Source organism: Falco punctatus (assembly GCF_963210335.1).
Source record: "Falco punctatus genome assembly, chromosome: 8".
Classification (NCBI taxonomy): Eukaryota; Metazoa; Chordata; class Aves; order Falconiformes; family Falconidae; genus Falco; species Falco punctatus.
Genome location: NC_137588.1, coordinates 53,376,844 through 53,385,353, shown reverse-complemented (window position 1 = coordinate 53,385,353; position 8,510 = coordinate 53,376,844).

Sequence of the window (8,510 nt, the reverse complement as noted above, 5' to 3'; positions counted from 1 at the left end):
CACCTCTTCGGAGCGTAGCTTTCTGTATTGATCTTGTGGATGTGGAAGAAAACAAATTAAGTAGGCAGAGGGCTATCCCAGGAGCTGCCTGCCTGGATGTTCCACTTCCCGATGAACCAAGCAAGCCAATGCCCGGGTATCGCTCGTGCTGCTCCTGCAGCCCCTGTCCAGCACGGCACGGGGAGAGGCAGCTCCAGGCAGAGGTGGCCAAGGCACAGACATCCCAACACTGCTCCGGCAGCAGAGACGCTGACTGAGGGCTGTGGGAAATCTCCTCCCGCAGGCTCAAACTTACCAGATTGGGTGTAAAATCTATTCCATGATTTCTTTAGCAGTCTTAAACGGCTGAGAGCTGATGAATCTGCGGGGGCGGGAAGTACAGTCATGGCCAGACTTGTTCACAGGTCACTGCGTAATGGTAATGAGTTTGTGGCTCCTCACGGCATGTCCCCGGGAGCTGTGTTCGCAGCCCTATGAGCCTGGCACTGCTCATCTGTCACAGAACAAGAGCCAAGAAACTGGTGTACGGACTGTGCTTTGCCCTCTGAAACCATCCCCATGCACATCCCCATCAGCAATTCTCCCTCCGTATCCTGTTCCTCCTCTGTACCCCCAGCCACCGAGGAACACTCCCACCCACAACAGGCAGCTGAAGGAGATGCTGGCTGCCCACACCAAGAGAAACCAGGGCTGGATCCTGGCGCTGGTATCCCACGCAGCCGCAGTCGCACACTCAGGTTCACCTGCTGTACCCAGACTCACTTTGCTCCTTGGCCGATGCTTCCCTTGTGTCAGCACTGATTTCTGTTCCTCCAAAATTGTGAAGTGGCTTTAGCCATCCTTGTAAGCACAAAGTGGGCATTTGTACCCAGGTGTCTTTCTTGTTGCTTGCCCTGGTGCTTTTTCATCTGCCCTTGTAAATGACTTCCTTGTTGTACATTGTCTTACACAAGATTGTAAGAGATTCAGGACAGGGGCTGAGTTTTGCAGTATAAACACATCGTCTTGCCTAACTAAAGGCAGCTAGAAAAGAGTTGTGTTCGTTAACCAGTGCAACTGAACATTAAAGACATTAGTTAATATATGGGAGCAGTATCACAACTGGTGAGTATGATGCCAATCTGAACTGCAAAATTCAGTCAGTTTTGGAGAGAAGCTCTCTCTCCTCTCCTTAAAAAGCTCCCTCAGCACAGATATGATATTTACAACTCTTGCCGAGGAGCACTCTATACGTAAGAAAAAAAAAAAAGGGTCTGGCAACCTGAACCAGATTAAAGAAACTCAATCTATTTTCTTTGAAAAAGACAAGACAGATGGATGGGTAACTGATCACAGACTACAAATGCCAGCTTGGAAAAAGCTTTGTGACTACAAGGTCTTCAACTGAGTAGCAGAAGACACAGGCAGAGCCAGGGTCTGAAAATCAAAATTAGACAGATTCTGAAGAGGACACAGGGTAAGAAATAGCAGAACAGCATGCACAGGGGTGGAGTGATTCATTATTACGTGCGGGCTTTGAAAATCAGGACTGGATGTCTCTAAAAGACTAAACCGGGAGATCTAGGGCCAATAGGGGAATGTGTATATGTGTCCCGGCGAGCCCAGAACGATGACTTTCAGAATCAATGTTGATCGAAAACTTGAATAACAAGGAAAGATTTGGGATTTTAAAAGGTTTGATAGGGGACATAGGTGAGGCTGTACTCCAGCAGTTGTTGGAGCACCACCTGCTTTCAAGATCTTGGAAATCTCCCTCCTGCAGCAGGGAAACACTGTGGATCAGTCACAGCGTGATGCACAGTCTGCATGTGCCACATCCACTGCAGGTCAGAGCCTGCCAGCCTGTGGGCATGTCCTGAAGCAGCTGTACCTTGTTTCAGGCTGCAGGTCAGTCCCTGTCACTTTCATATCCAGGACAAAACCCATCTTTATCAATATTAGCACACAAATATGCATAAATTCCAGCGTGCGTCTCAGCGCACGTTACAGCCCAAGGAGACTGGCCCTTGCTTGCTCGCAGTGTGAGGCTATGAGCTGCTTAGCACCTTGAAGGTGCACCCAGCCGGAGGCCAGGCAGGGATGCAGAGCCCCTCCAACCAGCCTCCTGCCATCGGGAACTGCTGGCCACTTGCCAGGGGCGAGGACACAAGTGTCTGGGCTCGGTGGGAGCAGAGGAGCTGCCCCAGCCTTGCTGGATGAGCCTTTTGAGGTTCAGAAGGGTAATTTAACTGTTTACACAATCTCAGTGTCAGAACTTGATAATAATTATCATTTACTGCAGCCTAATTGTACAAGAAGCAATGAGTAAACAGTTACCCTGGACATGTCTCGACTCGAGGTGTCCCTTAGCCGAGTAAATCCAGCTTAATTAACGCTTCTTAGATGAGAAAGGGACAAGGTTGGCTGCATGCCACATTCCTGAGCTGAGTGTTAGCTCATCTTTACATCTACAAGGCACTGGGGACTGAGATCAGCCAACTTATCTCACTTCAGGAAGCCCAGGGTGATGAGGTGGTCACCTGCAGCTCTGTCCCCTGTCATTCACCATGCTGCCTCTCCTAGGCAGGCACCAACACCCAGACACAGGGTGACACTGAGGGCAGCTACCTGCAGCCTTCTGGAAATGACTTGTGCTGTGTCTTTCCCCCACTGAAGCACCACTGGAGAACTGACCAAGGGATCCTTCATCCAAAAGGAGAGCTGCAAAGCACTGTCCCGTGAAGGATGTTCCACCTTGCTTGCACTTGATTTCAGTTCAGCATCTCCCTCCACATACCATCCCTTCCTCCTCTTCTGCTGCTTGTGAGCGAGATGGGACAGAGCAGGATCATTATCTGCTACAAAGCCCAGTGTGAATGGGCTACCTGTGAGCTGAGCAGCTCAAAGTGTGTCTCCTAAGCAGCTCCCCACAATGACAGGTACAGATGGACTTCGCTCCCGGGCCTGGAGAAGGGAATGTCCAGGAAGGGTTGTAGTGGCAGCTGGAAGTATGCCAGAGCAATGCTTCAACTTCCCACAGCTCCCAGGTGTGAAAAGTGACTCCAGTTCCCCTTCTCTGCTGCCTTCATCCTCTTCTTCTCCCACAGATACTGGGCAGCACTACTCTGCATATCAGCCAAGCTGTGAGTTTTCTGGAAAGCGACACCCAAAACAAGGTAGGGAAGCCAGACATAGGGAGAAGAGATGGGCTGCCAGGGGGTGGAGGGGACGTCCAGGAAACCCTGGTGGCTGGGCAGGGGAGGAAAGGCACTATTTACAATAGCAGCTGGCCCAGCAACTCATCTTTGTCCTGATCATGGTTCATGTTTATTTTTTGCATCAGCCAGGGCCTCTCACCCTTGTTTGAAAGCAAGGGAAAGGAAAGGGCTCATTTCCCTCAATCACACAGGAATGGCAGTTGTGGTTTGGCAGGGGATGGACTCAGGATGCCTGTGAGAGCAGAGCTGTGTCTGTGAGGCTGCTTGAGGTAATGGCCTTTAGCCTGGAAAGCAGGAAATACTAATGAGCTGTTAATTATTCCTGAGCTTCTCTCTCTCTCTCTCACATACACCCCTGCACACATGCATTTGCACAGGACAGGGTGAGGGGATGCTGGCAACATGTCAGCAATCCAAAAAGATGCAGTTATCTTTGCTATTTTCCTTTTTCCCTGTGGTCCAGACCTCCCAGACCCATCTCCCATCATTTCCCGTATATTCACCTGCCATCTGAGCATCTTCATTTCCTTCTCCTTCGCAGAGAAGCTATGAATGCTTCCCCTTCGCTGTAGTTCAGGCAGTGCAATCCTCTTGAAGAAACACGATGTCCAGGGAATAGGTATTTACAAAGTGTTCTTTGCTTTAGACACTTGTTCCAATATGCCAGGAGGTTGGTGAAGGGTCAGAGCAGCACTGCCCACACCAGGCAGTGCTTCACCATTATCTCAGCTGCTGGTACCCAGCCCTGCAACCTCTGAGACTCCTGTAGTCCTGGGAAAACCCAGACACTGGCCATTTCAGATTGCCAAATCAAGCAAATCCAGGGCTCTACAGTAGCACACACAGTAGATATGTCACTGGGGAATAGGAAGCAGCACCTGCAGCTTCCTTGGTGTCTTACCCTGGACCAAGCACTGAAGCTTGCCAAAGATGTGCTAGCTACCCATTAAGATGCTCAAGCAATAAAGGCAATACCTGGGACTGTATAGACTGGCAGAGACATACTTCCAGGCAGCACTGGAGGTCCTGGAGCAGGAGGTGAAGAGGGAAACATGGGTTTGTGCCATGTGCTGGGCCAGCACAAGCATGCTCTGGGAAGCCACAGGCAAAGCCTGGCACCCACAACCAGGCAAACAAGTTCTGCCTCTCAGCAGGACTTAGCGAGTGGGTCCAGAGCCACATGCACACGGTTCCATCCCCACCGAGAGCAGAGCTGGCTGGGAGCACGGAGCACCCACAGCCGTGCCATGCTGCTTCCCTGCGCCTTAGACTGAAGCACTAAGGGGGTTCAGTGGCAAGCTGGGTCCCACAGGCAATCAGAGCCAAGAAATCCAGCAAGGCAAACAGAAAACAAACAAACAGCACCCAGAAAACAACATGCACAGCAGCACACCAGCTTCCAAGCCCCAAGGCTTCGGATGCGAGAAGGGAAATGTTTAGCTGTTGGGAATTCTTCAGGGTACACTGAGGAGACAGGCAACCTGCAGCAAGGCTGGCCGGGAGAGGGGCGGTAAGCCAGAGCAGCAGTGTCACACACAGAAATGGGTGAAGGCTGCATGTGCATGTGCTGCTAGCAGCTCTGGAAGATCCCTCAACATCCCACCTGCAGAAGTGACAGGTAGGCACGGGGAAGGCTTTGTGTCTGCTAGAAATCAGCACTGCTGAGCACCATCTTATCGACAGCTGCGATCCAGGAAAACAACAATCAGCTGTAAGCCTGGAAAAAAAAAAAAAAAAAACAGATTTGTTTATGGCTGAGCCTCACAAAGCACCTGACCTGTAAGATCATCCAGCCTTCAGAGCTGTGTTTTTTCACTACAGAATGTGAAGAGGGAGCTTGTTTGAAAAAGGGCACCTAGGGGCAGGCTTGCTGGGGGGCTGAAACAGGCTCAGCAATATTCCACAGTCCAGCAGAGGAAATAACAGGGGAAAAAAAGCAGAATACATCCAAAAGAATATTCAGAGATAAAAAGCAGAAGAGAAAGATAACCACAGAAAGGTCTGTAAGCAGTGCTGAGAAAAGCATGACAATGGAAAATGACATGTATGTTGTTCCTGTACAGTCACCATAGCAAAATAAATTGCTGTCTTAAAGCTTGAAGAGCAGAAAAGCAAGGGAAAGAGCCACCCTGCCAAAGCCATGACTGAAGGTTTCTGTTCTGCCCATGGGTGACACTGCAGGTAGTGAAAAAGTGCAGAGAAATGAGTGCCCAGACTAACTCAGCCAAAGCAAGGCAGCTGCATGCAGATCAACCTCAAACTCAGTGTCAAAATGGCACCAGGACACCAGGGGATTTGTGAGTGAACAGAAACCACGTCAGTGCTCTGGAAGTAGAGGTGGCACAGCCCAAGCAGGCAAAGCCACACTGCCGTGTCTATGCTGGCACAACCACAGCAGGAGCTGCAGGGTGGAAATTCCCACAACGCCATGGGAAGCCACGCAGTTGGAGGAGACCTTGGTTGGTGTAGGCAATGCCACCAGCTCACAAATCTGGTGCCACCAAATGTCAAAGAAATTTTTGCCTATTACCAGCAGAAAACACAAGGAAGTCCCAAATGCAAGCGACATGTTGTGACATGTCTCTACTAACACAGAGCCAAGTACCCAAGATAAATTTCCAGAGGAGGAGTCTTACAGACACACAGAAACGGTACCAATAGACAGGAATGATTCATGCCCAGGATCTGACCAGGGAAGATGTATTGCATGGGAAGTAAAAATAAGGGAGGGAATGAAGTAAATTAGAAGAAGCCCCTTCACCAACAAGGCAAAGCCCATCACCCATTCTCAGTCCTTCATGTGACATTTTCCTTCACCATCAGCCAAATGTAGACAGTCTCAAGTTTGAGTTCAAACACAAGTGGAGGAACAGGACCGCCAGCAGCATGCCAGCCTGGCAGGACAATGTCACAGCAGATGACATTCTGGGGTAAGACACTGAAACACCACCCATCACAAAGCCCTGTCTTAGTCTTTGAGGAGAGGCAGGAGCAGAGTTCAGCTTGGACAAAAGCAACATTAAGTTCTCAGTGACTGCGGCCCGTTGAAAGGACACCTGCTGACTTCCAAAGGCAACTGCCTTCCTGACAAAAAGCAAATGCAAATCACCAGATGTCTTTTCAGAGGCTATTAGGATTTGTAAAGTATCTCATAGATGCTTTTGCCTAAGTGTCTCTTTATCCGTTGCATCCTTCCATGTGAAAATGCAACAGGTAAGCAAGATCAAGAGGTTTCCAATCTGAGATGAATACTGAGAGCACAGAGGGATACAGCAGCAAAAAAAAAAAAATAAATAGTTATGTGCCCATTTTGAAGGCAGGTTTGGAAAGAATCTGAGAACAAACCATACTGCTAGTGCTCATGCCTACTAGTTTATTAAGACAGCATCAAGGAGATTTAAGAAGAAAAGATGTCAATTCCTGACAAAGGTACTTTAAGGAGTTCAGCTGGGTACAGAAGGAAAGGACTGACACAAGCCAGAACAGGCTCACAAGCCCTACTCTGCAGAAGAAGCCAGGTACAAAGTAGGTCCTGTCGTCCCCAAAGACTGGAGCTTCTGGAGTACCAAACAGCTTCCAAAATAGACACAAGATGATGCAGGCACAGAGGACAGAGAGATGACTCAGAAGGCAATGACACTTCTGCCGACTTTGGCTGCCCAGGGATACACAGCCTCCCTGCTGGTGCTTCGCACCTCAGCGGTGCTCCAGCACGGTCTGCCCCAAGCACAGCCATCACCAGACCATGCAGTTAATTCTTCTGCCAGAGCATGAAATAAACAAGATGAGAAAGCCCAGCTGATGGGTTAGGGAAGTCTGGGAGAGACTTCAGAAGAACACAAGCCTAATTCACCAGAGTAATATAGGAACTTTGCAAATCCTTCCCAAAGCACTGGAGCAAGGGTTTATTTAACCTAATTAATATTGTACTAATGCTTTGGGATCAAGCATGGCTTAAATCTTGGACAGCACTAAGAAAAAGTCATGCTGCAATTTAAAAACCAGCTGCAAGGAACTGAGGGTGTCCCAGACAGAATTAAACCTTACAGGTGGTATAAATGCTGCAACCATTGGTCCCTGCACACCGATGTATGTTTATGCATTCTTGTGTAGCCCCGATGCTGCCGTCAGAGCAGGTGCAAAAGAAAGAAAAAAACCTAAAACAAAATAGCAAAATAAAACAACCACCCTGCAACCAGTGCACGAAGGGTATTTGGTTATGTAAAGATTTATTCTTCCTTTCTCAAAAACCGTCTGGTGCTCAGGGTCTCATTTCTTTGTATTCATCCCAATCCCTGGACTGTATCCCAGCAGCCTTCATGGCAGCCAAATACAGTCTTATATTTTTTTCCCTCTCCTGTAGTGTGGCATGAATTCTTGGCACTTGTGCAGTTTCCTACACTTGTCTCCTGCGCTGCAGCAAAAGGAGCCTCTTGCTGCCAGGTTTCCTGCCTGTGTTTCCCTCTCAGAGGAGCTGTAGCTGTTGAGATGGCAGGCAGGAGCTGGGGAGCTATAAGCAGCTTAGCTGGGACCCTTAGTGCAACCTGGCACCATCGTGTTTGTCTGCAGAGCTGGGACAAGGCAGGAATACAGAGCTCTTTGCCCATCAGCTGTACCCAGGAGAGCCAGTTGCCCTGCCATGTGTCCCTGTGGCTGGCACACACGGTTTCTACCAGCTGTACACTTGGAAGGGATAATGTTTTCTGCACCATGTTTACCAGTTCACTCTCTCTGTCCTCTCCAGTCCCAGAGAGATGTTTTCCTGGGCAAAGCCCAGCACAGCATCCAGCACTGGCCTCCCATCATTCCTGCTGAATGCAAAGTGCCCTTGAGAGCAGAAAGCAACTCCAGAGATCAGCGCTGATAAATCCTGGGGATATCTAGGTGCCCTGTGGCCAGTGACAGCAGGGACAACAGCTCCAGGGCTGACCCATGCCTGATGCCATCTCAGCACAAGTATTAAATCCCAGCTGGGATTTTTTTTTTTTTCCATCTGGCCTCACTATTCCCCATTCACGGTCATTAGCCACTTTCCAGCTGTCCTGTCCTTCCTCTCTTTTTGGTTTTGCTTCTCCTCTCCCTCAGGGACACGGCAAGCTCTCAGGGCAGGGACACCAGCAGTGCATACACAGATGCCCATCTCAGCACACACAAACAGGTTGCATTACACTGCTTCCCACCTTACCGGAGAGCAGGGAAGGGAAACTTTATTTAAGCACACGCAGTTACAGTTAGCATCTCTTGGCTGTTGCTCAGCCTCCTGGCATCAACCTCTGATATGCCTTCTGGCATACATATTTATGAACCCAATTA